Here is a 14,997-nt window from a genome sequence, read left to right on the forward strand (position 1 = left end):
AGGCCTGTGAGGGAAGGATCTGTTCCAGGCCTCTCCCCTTTGGCTTATAGATGACCACATTTATGTTCACATGGTGTTCTGCCTGAATGTGTCTGTGTCCAAATTACCAGTTGTATCAGATTAGGGCCCATCCCAATGACCTCACTTTAACTTGATTACTTCTGTAATGTCTGCATCTCCAGATAAGGTCATACCCTAAGGTACTGGAGGTTAGGACTTCAACATATATATTATGGGGAGACACAATTCAACCCATTGCTTTCAACAGAGCAAACTCAGAGCTCATAGTTTTGTTCTATTTTGTGTTTTATGAGTTTTTTTATTTTTCAAAATCTTGCTTCAGGACTTGACAGGGGTTTAGCGAGATCTTTTAAATATTAATTACTGTATAAAGGACCAGAGAGAGGCCCCGGTCATGTGGGCTTTGGGATCACAAGGATTCTGCTAGAAGGCAGCTTGCTGCCCCTTGGACTAATTACACTCTAAGAGCCACTGGAAGTGGAGGCTTTTTCAGTTCTCCTATTCTACATCTCTTTAGTCCTCTATAAGTAACATAAACTATACTCTCTTCCATAATGTTTTCTAGCACTCTCTGGAGTTCACAATTGCTTTTGTATTCTGGTAGTTTCATTGTAGGTTTGTTGAGTGCATAACCAAAATATCTATAGAATCTGGGTAAATGTCCTTTCACACCACCGACAGAAATGTTAGCCAAGAATCTGTCTGGAAACCTATGAGAAAGAAAAAGATTTTCACCTTTCTAAATTTTTAATACAAATAACAATATACAACAATCTCATCTTTATGGCAGTAATGTCTGAACATTTCTTAAGAAAGCAAGAAGGTGTGGAAATCAAAATTTTAGAGACAGAAGACTTTAAATGCCATCTCCTTCTCAGGGTAGAGAATTGAAGCCAGAAAGATGAGGTCTTCTGGCTCCCAACCAACGGTCCTTTTATTAGGCTTTTTTTTTTTTTTTTTTTTAAAGCAGACCAAAATACCACCTATAGACTGCACATGAGGATTTCGTACAGGTGCCCTTTACCTGAACCCCCTAAAGCCAAGTGTGTTTCTGAATTCAAGAATTCTTTGGGCCAAGCGCAGTGGCTCACACCTGTAATCCCAGTACTTTGGGAGGCCGAGGCGGGCAGATCATGAGGTCAGGAGATTGAGACTATCCTGGCTAACATGGTGAAGCCCCGTCTCCACAAAAAAATTACAAAAATTTAGCCAGGTGTGGTGGCATGCGCCTGTAGTCCCAGCTACTCAGGGGGCTGAGGCAGGAGAATCGCTTGAATCCAGTGGGGCGGAGGTTGCAGTGAACCGAGATCGCGCCAGCCTGGGCGACAGAGCCAGACTCCGTCTCCAAAAAAAAAAAGAATTCTTTGGATTTTGGAAAGACAGTTCAGCACAGTGTACATACCATACATCCCTTAACATTCCCAGTAGGGTCAGGGAGAGCTACTTCTAATCAAACACACTAATATTTCTGCAGCAAAGTGTGTGAATGTCCACATTATGTGCAATAAATAAGCATCATTTATAGTGTGATGTCACTTCATGGATCAGATTTTGCCACCAAAATGAGTTATGAAAACCTAGCAGTTTTCAGTTTTCAGTACTCTTTAGATTTCAGGGTTAAGGATAAAAGATTATTCACTCTCCTTAATCTACAAGTGAGATTCTCAAGCTGTGTTTTGCAGAACTACTTAAGAGTGCCCCAGCCCAGAAGCACTGAATCAGATTCTTTGGGGTGTGGCCTGGGAATTGGAATTTTTGACAAACAACCCAGCTAATACTGATGCAGACGCTGGGGAAACACTTCAAGAAACAGTGCCTCGGGCATAGTGCTACAGCATGGGAAACAGATGGGAACCTCAGCTGGGCTATTTTCATCACATGCCTCTACCCAAACCTCCCTTTGACATCACTTTGACCCTGCAGTCAAGTTTCACAGAATTTTTCTATGACATTTTGATGGAGGTGGGTGTCCAAAGGACAGGAATATACAAAGATCAAAGGGACAGGAGAGAAAAACAAAACAGAAAAAGGCAGACAGAATTACTATTCTAAACTCAAGCTACAGTCTGGTCATCAGATTATGTCACATGTATTCATTCACTATCTACAGAGTATGCGTTATCGGTCAGACACTGGTGCAGGTATTTGGACAATCACGAAATGATTCTAGACCAAGCAATTTTCCCTTTTGGTAATTCTTGTTTCTCTCTATACCACTTGTTGTTTTGGGTTTTGTTTTGTTTTTTGAGGAGTGGTCATCAGCCACTGAAGCACATTGAGTCCTTCCAGGCGGTAGCTCCATCTGCTGGAATAGAAGGAAACTAATCAGTGTCCCACTGTTTCATATAGATGAACCTTCACATGTACTAAATCACAATTCACTATTTGACCAGGTCACTTGTGCTAATGGAAGTTGTTTGTCAGCTATAGGTAAGCGGAGGAGAGAATTACCCACGTAACCGCATCAGAGAGCATTAGACTAATCTACATGGTTGAGAAGGCTTTAGCGTTAAATAGGTTAACACCCAGTGAAATTTCCCTAATATAGCCTGTGCTGGATAGAGATGCACTGACCTTCCTTGCAAGAGCCTTTCCCTGAACTTGGGCTCCTGAGAGAAGCTCTGAACATGGCTATCCCTGCCTTTTCATCTTGGCAGTAGGTAATGAGCTAGGCATGGGAGCTCAGAATACCAACAAAAGCCCTTTAGGGGCTATCCAGGCTTAGCATTCCATCTGAATGTCCTAAAGTTGCTTTGTTGACCATTTATTTACCCTCTCCTCTATCTCCTCTAGCACTGTTCATTTTCTCTACAGTACCCATTTCCCCTTAAATTCACTCTTTGGTTTTACTCACCAAAGCTTATACTCACACCCCTCTTCATCTGGGCATCATTTCTCTAGGCTTCTTTTTACATGGGTTTGCATATGGAGATCTGGTTATCTCTGCAGGGGTTTCTATGTTGATATCTCTGTTTGGAGGTCTCTCGGTAGGTAGGTGTGTATCCCTGTGGGAGGGAGTAGAGGTGATAAGGTAGTGTTTATGTTTAGATATATCAGTGCTCACATGTGGGAACATAACATGCTATTTTCAGCCTGGCTGGCTTCTATGGAAAATGGAGGATTTGGATAAGTGGAGGGGAGGAAAGAGGCTGAGAAGGAAGGAGGGAACATTTGTAGAGGTGGAAATGAGTGTGACTAATAAGGGATCTATGAAAAAAAACAGACTAGAGAAGCCTCCTCCCCAGTGTCAACTCACAAGAGCAGAGACTTTGTTCTCTGGAGTCTCCTTGGAGGATTGAAAGGGGCCTGACACACAGCAAGCACTCAATATGTGTTGGATGAACAAATGTTATCATTGAGATGGTTACTGTTACATAAAAGTGCATCCTACAGGCATCTAGAGCTTTGTAAGTTGTAGGGTGTTTAGGAATATTTGTGGTGTCAGAAGTAGGCTGGAGAAGGAGGGAGGAGTCAAAGCTGGCCTTGAAAGTCAGACTGTGGAGCTTGAGGTGGAAAGGACTGTTGCAGTAATTGAGGTTGCAGGGGGCAGGGCACTCTGTAGGACTCCTCACAAACGTTGCATCAGCAGTCACAGCTCAGTTCCTTACTAACTGGGTGCTGTAAGACAAGCTTCCCTTCTCATGTCCCTGGATTCTTCTCTTCTGCCTGTCTCAGAAATGTCTGGGCTCCACAGGGCTCAGAACGGAGGCACCTTCTCTTCTCTATGTATATTTTCTCCTGCAGGCCAATGGTTCTAAACACTGTGTATATGCAGATAATCCCACATTTTTACCTCTAGCCAGATTCCTCATCAAGATTCAAGTATTCAACTGTCTAATTGACCTTTTGATTTGGATCATCTTTTTTTTACATGGCCAAAATAGAACTCTTGATTGCATGTCCATTTCTCTTTCTCAACACCTGTTTCTACTACTCTGGTCCTCCTAACTCTATTATTGGCACTGCCATTCACTCAGTTGCTTAAGCTAGAAACATCTTTCTGGCTCCTCCCTTCTCCTCACTTTCCTCTATAGCTCTCAGCTAAAAAATAGGCCCCACCTATCCCCTTGTATCCATCTCCACTTGCTCCTTTGGTCCAAGCTCCTTCATCTCCTGCTTCGACTACTGCAATAGATGCCTATTTAGTATCCCAGGTTTATCTCATACACCCTTATAAGCCTTTCACCACAATAAAGCCAGAGGGATATTTAAAATTTTAATTTAGATCGGTCACTCGCTGCTCAGCTTTCACTGTATTCAGCTTTGCCATTGCATGAGAATAAAACTCCAAACTGCTGGCCATGGTGCATGGGGACCTCCACGTTCTAGGCCACACCCCTCCTCCCCATCCTCATCCTCCCCAACGTCCCTGCCCCTACTTTTCTTCAGCCGTGCCTGTCTTTAAGTTTCTCAAGTATGCCAGCTCCTTCCTGCTCAGAGGCCTTGGCACTCTCCCCTCAGGCCTTTTCAGGGTTGAATCCTCCTCATCCCTACGTCTCAGCTTAAAGGTCACCTTGCTCCAGATGCCTGCATGAATTACTCTACCTAAAGGTGGCCAAGCCACCTATTACTCCCTCTCACAAGACTTTATTGTTTACTTCGCAGGATTCTTCACAGTTTGTAATCAGTTCATTTGTTGACGTGGTTTTCCCCACTAGGTTGTAAGTTTCATAAGAGTGAGGACCTTATCTTCAGTACTGGTGAATCTCAAGCTTCTAGAAGAGTTTCTGGCACAGACTAGACACTCAGTAAACATTTACTGAATGTATGAATGAGCCTCCATAAGCCTCATTTTCTTATTCTATGACCTAAGGATAAAAATACAACCTGTCTTACAGAGTGATTATGAGGATAAAATGAGAAAATAAAACAATAAATGTTAGCCATTATTATTATTACATTATTAGTAGTAGTATTTTATTTCTAATACTATATACTTAGTCTTACTAATATTAATACTATTCTACCACATTACTACTAATACTATAGTAATAGCTTTTAGTAGTTAATTTCCACTACCTTATACTGGTTGTTGAAAAGAAAAATACTACTACTGTAGTAGCACTATTATTCTTTTCAACAACTATTATATGGTAGTTAAAATTAACTACAATTTACAAATAAGTAAACAAAGATCAGAAATATAAATATCCTACTCATGATCACTTACTTAGCATACATTACAGCTTAAATTTTAAGAGTAAAGAGTTGCAAATAAATACAGATCTTAAGCCTGAATGATTGGAGGGAAGTTGTTACCGATGGCATAAATAGGGTTTTTGAACAGAGGTGACTCTAAAAAAAATGAACTCATGTTGTGCTGAGTGAATAGCTGGATATTCCTGGGAAGATGCCTCACAGACTATCGGAGATACAGAACTTTTACTCAGATGAGAGGTGAGCGGTTGGAGATTTGAGCATTAGATGAATATAATATCTCAGTTGTGGTCATAATACCATACCTGGAACACACACACACACACACACACACACACACATACACACACACTCTCTCTCTTTGGGACCGAAAGAGTTGCTGCTCTTTGCTCCTCAAATAGGCTTTTCCCTCTCTCTAATTTCTCACCTTCTTATTCACCCAACCCCACCAGCTGACATTTCCTTCCATCTTTTCCATCCTAGACCTTCCCCTGCAACACCCCATGTGCATTTTAGAGGCTCACTATGCAGTCCTTAAGAATGGAATTAACTTCAACACCTTCAAGCAAATCTTTACCAGCTCATGTAGGATCAGGTTCAGGTGTCACAAACTTTTCAGAATAGGACAAATAAACAAAGTATCACAAAAACTCTTTCTCTTATATTTGTCTCTAAAAATAGCTAAAATTTATATAGCATTGATATGCCAGACGCTAAGTATTATATATATGTTAACTAATTTGTTCTTTATAACAACGCTATGAGGTAGGTGGTATTGTTTTCTCTATATTATAGTGGAAATTGAGACACAAAATAGTTAAGAAATATGTCTAATGTTACAAAACTGTTATGCTATGATTGGTTTGAAAACAACTGGGGTAGACTGGGTATGGTGGCTCATGCCTGTAATCTTAGCACTTTTGGAGGCCAAGGCACATGGATCAGTTGAGGCCAGGAGTTCAAGTGCCCAGGTTGACCAGCCTGGCCAACATGGCGAAACCCCGTCTCTACTAAAAATACAGAAATTAGCTGGGAGTGGTTATGTGCACCTGTATTCCCAGCTACTCAGGAGGCTGAGGCACGAGAATTGCTTGAACCCAGGAGGCAGAGGTCGCAGTGAGCTGAGATCTCTGCACTCTAGCCTGGACAACTTCATCTCAAAAAAAAAAAAAAAAAAAAAAGGAAAAAGAAAAAGAAAAGAAACTGGAGTAGATTTGGAGGAAAGAGAGAGGAAACCTATAAAGAAGTCGCAGTTAGAGAAAAGAACATTTATAACTAAGATCCCAAAGGAAAAATAATCCCCTGGGATCTGCAACTCTTAGATTACCTCAAAATATAAAATATTAAAAATGAGAATGTCATGTCACCTCTAAAGTTCAGTGACATTTGGTGAAAAGAATAGCAGCCAAAACTTTTTAGTCTGGTCACTAGACATAGCTCTGCCAACAACCAGGTAAGAGATTTTAGGCAAGTTCCTCTCTAATCTCTGGGGCTCAGTTTCCTCCTCCTTTGTACTAGAAAGGGGCTTGACTAGTTAACTTCTGAGGGCTTTTATACTTGAATTACTACATCGGTTTATTAGGCTGCCTAGCTGTGTACATCACCAGCCTGCAAACATATTCTTCTTTAAGCACGAGTTTCTTCATGTTACTTCCCGACCCCAAAACACTTTTTGATGCTTTCTCTTGCCTTTGTGCTGCCATGCCCCAAATAGCTGTGACAATCTTGATATTAGAAATAGCCATCTTGTGGGGAAAAACCTCAAGCTTCCCATTTGTTTTCTAGTATTAACTATCAGAAGAATTTACTGGTAATCCACTTAAAGAGATGAAGCCTTATTAAAACCAAAAACAAGTGGCTCATGGGAAAGCTTTTGTGCACTTGAGCATAACTCCTCATTTGTGTCAGCCAAAGGTTGTCCTGACTTATATTGTCATGCATTTTAACCAAATTAAGGTATCACATCATCATTACAAGTTTCACAATTTGTATCCCGGAGTTGTCTTGTTCTTTTTTCTTTTACCAAAAAAATTGAGTTTAAGGAAAAACTTTAACCTGAAAAGTGAGCGGACTCACTTAGCACAATGTCAGCTGACCTACTTGTTTCAGTTTAAATGAAACTAACTTTTGCTCTTAATTCTCCCTTCTTCTTTCCTCTCCCCTACTCTCACCTACTTCCTGGAAAATGTCATTCAGGTCAGAGTTCTTAGATGCAATGTGAGATGGTTTCTATCTTCCCAACCAGGTGATTTAGCATCGGGGCCTGCATGTTGCTATAGCTGCAATGTTTAGACAGGGGTTGGCAAGTGAGTAGAGCCTAAAAACAGAGTCTTGTTGATAATGTATATGCCACAGAATTTTTGAATTGCTTAGTTACCATTGAGCTTGGTTATAAGTAGAAACCACTTATTTAAAAAAGAAAAAAAACACCATTTGCAAATGAGATCTACTGAAAGGCAAATAAAGCCTCATTTAAAAGTGTGGCTATTATCAGTAATAGAAATTATGATGATTTATGCTGCTTGGTACATTTCCACATGGGCTTTATATGCATTTTTAATAATCATTCTCAAAACCATGGAGGAGGGGGACAGGCATTCATTCATTCACTCATTCATTCAATCAACTGTCCTAGCTTGTGAGAAGGACAAATGGCCAGACCGCTTTTTGAGACAATGAACAGGTAGTTAGAGAAAAGGTTGGGTATTTGCAGGACTGATTGCATCCTGGGACTCAGAAGGTGAAGAAGTGATACACCAGGAGCTCAAGAATTGCAACCATAATTTATGCAAATGATTCACACTGGAGTTAATAGTGCAAGTTACAGAAACCCGACAGCTGGACAGGAAGAGGCTATTTTAGAGTCAAGCCAGCAGGTGGGCGTCACCTGGGATTCATCATTGCAATCTTGCTAGAGCAGCATATTCCCACCTTGTCAAAAAGAAGGACCCACGTTTAACATCAAAATGTCTTGGGGACTCCCCACACGCTAATTGTCATCTTTTTTCTATCTGTTAATTGAGAAATATATAACAATAAAAATCTGTTCATTAAAAATGTATAATGATAAAAATCAACTAGGAATCAGCAGAGATTTAACATAAATTTATATTTCACTAATTCTACCAGTGCTATGCCAGTTTTCAATTTATTACCTCTTTGTTCCAGATTTCTTCAGCAGCTGCTCTACAAATATGCAATGGACCCTTTAAGAATTTCTCCTTTACAGTGAGCACAATGCTAAGCTTTGTCAGCAGATGCCACTGGAGCAGCATTGCAGAAGAAAGCGAGTTTCTCTTCCTGATTCTGGTGTGCTACTTTTCTTCTTCTTGCTCCAGCTGCATTATCTATCAGTGGTACTATGTATAAGACCATCCCGCTGTGCCCTGCCACACCACCTGCTCAGAGGCACAGTCTCTCACTGACTATTTGGCCTGATTCTGAGCCTGTGGCCACCTTCTCACAGTCCTGCAACACAGGCACTGTGTGCTCCAGGCCTCATGTCCCCAGCAGTGGCCTGACTGTGCACTTAGCCACAGCCTCAGTTTGCCTGTGCTCCAAGAAATTGCATCCTATTTGCCCAGCAGCTATGGACCAGCTCTGGTCCTGGAAAATAGCAGGCTTCTCTGACATCTAGTAGACTGCAAACACACCTTCTCCAACAAGGTCTGAACCCCAGCCTTAGGGAGAGAACCCTCTTTCCAAGTTGTCTTTCCTTGGGTACTCTCCCTTAATCCTCGGATACCCTTGAAAGTTCTCTTTACATTGTTATAGTTATTCTTCTATCACTGTCGAATAATTTTTTATATTAAATTTTGCTTGCTTTACATTACTATGTGGTTTCTGTTTCTTGCTTGACCTCAGACTGATAGAAGTTCATTTGGAAAAACAGCAACACTTATGTGGACGACATATTCAATCTACAGATAACGTTTGGTATAAGAAAGCATTCTCAAATCCCTTGCTACTGATACCTGCAACCTTCTACTGTCCATAGTCACCAAGTCAGGAAACCCTGGACTAAAAATGGACAGATTGGCAGGAAGAAAGAATCCTTGACATGAAAATGAAGCTATTTGGGGGATGAGGCGAACAGTGTAGGATGTGGGAAGCTTTGATTGCTAGGGAACCATGTTGGTGTTCAGTGGTCAGCCGGGCTTCCTCTTCATCCAGAATCTATGAAAGTCACAAAGATAAAGTCTGTCTTGGAGTGAAGAGATGGGGAAGAGTAGACTGGGGCTATGTGCAGTCAGAATTGGCTCAAACACTAGACTGGGATGTAGCCTATGGATGGATATGGGCTCTATCCCAGCCTATGGAGCCTATGGATGTAGCCTATGGATATAGGCTCCATCCCATTCCAGTGTCTGAGCCAATTCTGACTGCATATGGCCCCAGTCTATATGTACTCCGAAGAGGGAGGGGAGGCAACAGCAAACCCAATAGTGAAGATCAGAGAACAGCTGGGAGATGAAGGGCAGAGCTGACATCAGCCCTTATTAAGCATCTGTTTGACAGAAGAGTATATAAGGCAGGGGGATATTAGGTTAACTGCTCAAGAGCATCCAGTTTACAAGTGGAACGTGCACGCTTAGAAAACAGGTCACCTGCTTCTTAAATAGGAATTCCTCTTTATCACACTGCTAATCTTCCCTGGGCTATTAGGGGTAGAACAGAAGGTTTTTGTCATTTTCTACATTCCAGAACAGATTAAGGACTCACCTATTTATTGAAGATATTGATGAAATTGGGTTTTTTGAAATATCTGGATCTGGCTTTTGGAGGATTAGATTCGGGAGAACATTTTAAATTCCTCTTTGATTTTCCACCAGATTGGGGCTTTTAAAGCTATTCCTTGGATTAATATTGGTAATTTACAATTCTCCCCCAAAAATATTTATTTCATCTAAATATTCAATTTATGTGCTTAATGTTGTAAGTAGTATTTAATTTCTAAGTATCTTCTATATCTGTGGCCAAACTGATTTTTTACAACAAATGATAACGTTACTGTGTTTTCTTCCCTTTCTTTCTTTCTTCCCTTTCCCTTTTTTCTGTGGTCACAGAAGCCAGGGGTTTACCTAAGTTTTTCCGTAGAACCAGCTCTGTGTTTTTCATGTCAATTCTATTCCATTGTTTTCCTTCTTTCTTTGTTTTCAATTTGATAGAAGGAGTGTTATGGGAGATCTCAGATGCAGAGATGTGTTAATTATACTCTCTTCTTTATGGCTCATATCACAATTATTCTGGACGAGACAGTCTAATTATTTTAATTATTTTGTCTTTTCACTCTACCATTGTCTTCACTCCATTCCCTTCTCCTAAATATACTTCTTACTGTCCTTGGGTCTGTGTGTATCTTAGGAAAAATATAATATGTTTTTAAATTTATTTTACTCAACTGCTTGATTTTAACATCTACGCACATTGTATGCTTATGTTAGTTTCCTATTGCTGCTATAATAACTTATTACAAACAGTGGCTTCAAAGAACAAAAAAATTCTCTAAAATATAACACATTTCTTTAATAACCTGTAAATGGAAAAGTCTACTACCTAAAATCCAGAAGCCATAACAATGATTGTTACAGTGACTACACAAAAACCTACAAATCCTCCATGCCAACACACACACACGCAAACACACACCCCTGTAGATAAAGCAAAGAAACAAATGATAACCTGGGTTAGAAGTCATGAATATTTTGCTAAAATTCACAATTCCTATTACAAAGGGCTAATCTCTTACATAAAGAGTTCCTACAAATCAATAAGACCATCAACCCTGTAGACAAATGAGCAAAGAATAGGAACAGATTGTTCACACTAAAATAACTGCAAATGATTTTTAAACATGTGAAAAGATGATCAGTGTTGACTTACAAGAGGAATGCAAATTAAAAATACATGGAAATACTACTTTTCTTTCATTAGAAGGGCAAAAATCCAGAAGTTTGGTGACTGTCTTGGCAAGACTGTGGGAAAACAGGCAGGAATGTAAATAGTTGCAAACCCTCTGGAGGGCAATGTGGCAAAATTACAATAATCTATCAAAAATGTAAGACTATATATGCTTTAACCAGGCACTTCTAGAAAATTATCCTAAAGGTAAACTACCACATACACAATGACATATGTACATTTTGTGATCTATTTAAAAGAGTAAGATTGAAAACAATGTAAATGTCCATCAATAGAGATTCTTGGTTATGCCTCCACCAAAAAAATAAATTATTCTCTTACAGTTCTGGAGGTCAGAAGTCCAAAATCAGTCTCACTGGGCTAAAGTCAAGGTGTCAGTGGAACTGGTCCTTTCTGGAGGTTCTGAGGCCATCCACATTCCTTGGCTCATGGCTGATTCCTTGCTTCACTCCCACCTTTTACTTCCTTCATCACATCTTCCACTCCTGACTGTTGATCCTACGGCCTCCCTCTGATAAGGAGCCTTGTTATCACATTGGCCTACCCTAGGAACCCAGAATCACCACCCCCATCTCAAGATCACTAACCTAATCAAAGCTGCAAAGGTTGCGGACATGTGGATGTAGCCATTTTTGGAGCACTGTTATCCAGCCTACCACAATGCTCATCCAGTCCATCTCTTCTAACAGCTGTGTGGCATTCTGTGGCATACCTGCCCCATATTTTACTTATCCATGCCCTACAAATAAACAGCTGCTACTATGTACATCTCTTCTGTAAATATCCTCTAACATGGTCTCTTGAACATCTGTGTGAGACTGGGGAAAGTGGACACAAATTCCCAAGCCCCATCATCTGGAAGGGTGTCAACTACCTAGACTGCATAACAAAACAAATCCCGTGTAAAGATTGTTGCCAAGTTCACCCTTGTTTGGGGACTTGATAGCAATTTTCCCTTAAAAACCAAAATTCTACTCACTAGCCATGGGTTATACTGGGAAGAACTACTGCCAGCTTGTTGTGTACACACACATGCCATTTCTCCAATTATTCCCAGGTTGCTCTCCAGATTGGCTGTATCATTTTACATTTTCACCTGCAGTGCAAGAAGATTGTAATTTTCTTCAAAACCCTGCTAATATATGGTAATATCAGATTTTCTCATTATTTACTCTGATGGGGATAAAATGGTTTCCCATTTTCATTGAGGCACTATGTGTTTTTGTTTTTGTTTTTGGTGGTGGTTTTAAGGAGCAGAGAGTTTAACAGCCAAGAAAGAAGGAAGAAGCTCCCCCATACAGAGACCCAGGGAGGGGCAGTTCCAAAGCCAAGTGAGGAAACCCTGTGTGCCTTGGAAAAGTGGCTGCTTATATGAGGTGGCTGGAGGAGGTGGTGTCTGATTTGCACAGGGCTCAGGGGATTGGTTTCACCAGGCATGTCACTCACATAGCCCGTGGAAAAAACTGGACCTCCCACCTAGCCTTTTAATATGCAAATGCAGGGTGCCAAGCTGTTCTACACACGTGGAGATACATGGGGTCAGCCATGTTGCCAGGCATGTGTGAGGCCAAGGGCAAGAAGAAGAGGGAGGGAATCGCTATGTTTGGGTGGACCCCGTTTCTAATGGCCTCCATTTGTATGTCAAAGCTTACCGGCCAGGTCTAAGAACCTGCACTTTCCTGTGAAGCACTCTGATTATTATGTGGTTGACCATCTATTGATGTGCTTGCTTGCTATCCATGCGGCTTCCTACTTTTTGGACTCTGCTCCTCATTTTCTTCCAGTGTTTCACTTGGTATTTGGTGTGGTGATAGTTGATACTGTTGTTCATTTGAAGAAGTTCTTTGTATTTTCTTTCTTTTCTTTTTTTTTTTTTTTTTTTTTGAGACGGAGTCTTGCTCTTTCGCCTAGGCTGGAGTGCCTAGCTCACTGCAAGCTCCGCCTCCCGGGTCCACGCCATTGTCCTGCCTCAGCCTACCAAGTAGCTGGGACTACAGGCGCCGACCACCAGGCCCGGCTAATTTTTTTGTGTTTTTAGTAGAGACGGGGTTTCACCGTGTTAGCCAGGATGGTCGCGATCTCCTGACCTCGTGATCTGCCTGCCTTCGGCCTCCCAAAGTGCTTGGATTACAGGCGTGAGCCATGGAGAAGTTCCTTGTATTTTCTAGATATTACTTGTTAGTTATAAATATTGCAAATATCTTAATATATTCTGTATGCCTTAACTTTTTTGAGAGTCTTTTACTTAACAGACATCTTTCATTTTGATGTATTCAAACTTATTAACTTTTACCTTCAAGTTTGTGTACTTGCTTTTAAATTCATTAATTATCACATTTATTTTTATTTATTTCTTCTTCCTATTGTTTGTTGCTTTTTTTCCTCTAGAATCTTCAGTTAAATGCCTAGTTGTTTTATGCTCATCTTTTAGTTTTTAAAATTTATGCAGTAAATGTGGGCTATATTAATATTATTGCTTTGGTGACAAATATTTTCGAACCTAACAAAATTTTATAATAAAATTTAATATTTTTAACTCCAAATCTTTGACCAAGGTATTTTTCTTTCCTTCTTTTTAAAATTTTTTTGTTTTTAATTTTTATGGGTACATAGTAGGTATATATGTTTATGAGGTACATGAGATATTTTGATACAGGCAGACAATGTATAATAATCACCTCCTGGTAAATGGGGCATCCATCACTTCAACCATTCATCATTCCTTTGTGTTACGAACATTCCAATTGTACTCCTTCAGTTATTCTAAAATGTATGCGAATTATTGCTGACTGTAGTCACCCTGTTGTGTTATCAAATACTAGATTCCTATTCTTTGTATCTATTTTTGTACTCATTAACAAAAAATATTTCTGCTTTGAACTGTTTTCCATCTACTACTTTGCAGATGTTGTTTGCTTTTAAAAATAGATTTTATAACTGGGCTAAAACAAATATATTGCTAGAAATCACAGTCTACATCATATAAAGAAGAAAAGTAGGGCCTTCATAGTAAGCAAAGAAACCAAAATACCCTCAAGTACAAACCAAACCCACCCATTCTTTCCTACCCTAATTTTTCCTTTCTTTTCCCCCCTAATTTTTCCTTTCTTTCTCTGTGCTGCTAAATGTTTAACATCTGGAATTGTTTGAGGTTTTTGGCTTTACTCTACTTTTTATGTATTTTTTGTCATCATTATTCTGTGAGAACACAAGGTTATTTAACATTAAATAGCTATGAGTAGAGATGAAACTCGAAAGTCATTTTCTTAATTCATTACTGTCATACATTTCTTAATTATTGCAATGAGGATGAACCCATTTATACTGAACCTATACTTCAGCCAATGCCATAAATACAAATTGCAACTTAAGAGAGCAAAAGAAATATAGAGGCTTAACCATATCTTATTAATTTGTTCATTCAACAGTATTTATTAAGGGTTTACCATGTGCACTACTCTGATCACCAGGAATCTAGCGGTTAACAAAGTAGACAAGATCCACGTTCACCTCTCCACCAAAGCTTTTTAGGAAGAGAAGCTGCAATAAAGAAATAAACAAAAATAAAAGTAATTTTAGATATGGGTGTATCCCAGAAAGAAGTTAAGACATGGTGACCTGAGAGTGAAGAACTTACCCAACAAGAAGCCAGCAATGGGGAGGTCATCTGGAGGAGCAAGACTGGAGGCCACAGCAAATGCAAATGACCTCAGCAAGGCCCTTCTCTTTATCCAAAATGCAACAAGAATCAGGCTTATTAGAGTCAATTGCTGGAAATGAAAGAGGAACTATGTTTCTAAAACGGTTCCTCACAAAATTTCACAAATAGGAATTGACTGTAGCACTGTGCAGTCAGGAGGGAAGTCATGATGGGAGACGTAACCCAATTCTGGAAAA

The 14,997-nt window shown here is 40.0% G+C and overlaps 1 long non-coding RNA gene across 1 annotated transcript; it reads right to left on the bottom strand.

Moving 5' to 3' along the window:
• Window positions 1–288: 288 nt before the first annotated feature.
• On the bottom strand, window positions 289–14,610 carry LOC129039466 (uncharacterized). The gene is made up of 3 exons (XR_008503325.1): window positions 14,547–14,610; window positions 2,894–3,026; window positions 289–731 (listed from the first exon to the last, which is right to left on the bottom strand). It is a non-coding gene; the product is annotated as an uncharacterized LOC129039466 (long non-coding RNA).
• Between the last annotated feature and the right edge of the window lie 387 nt (window positions 14,611–14,997).

Source organism: Pongo pygmaeus, chromosome 5 (genome assembly GCF_028885625.2).
Source record: "Pongo pygmaeus isolate AG05252 chromosome 5, NHGRI_mPonPyg2-v2.0_pri, whole genome shotgun sequence".
In the NCBI taxonomy this organism is placed as follows: Eukaryota; Metazoa; Chordata; class Mammalia; order Primates; family Hominidae; genus Pongo; species Pongo pygmaeus.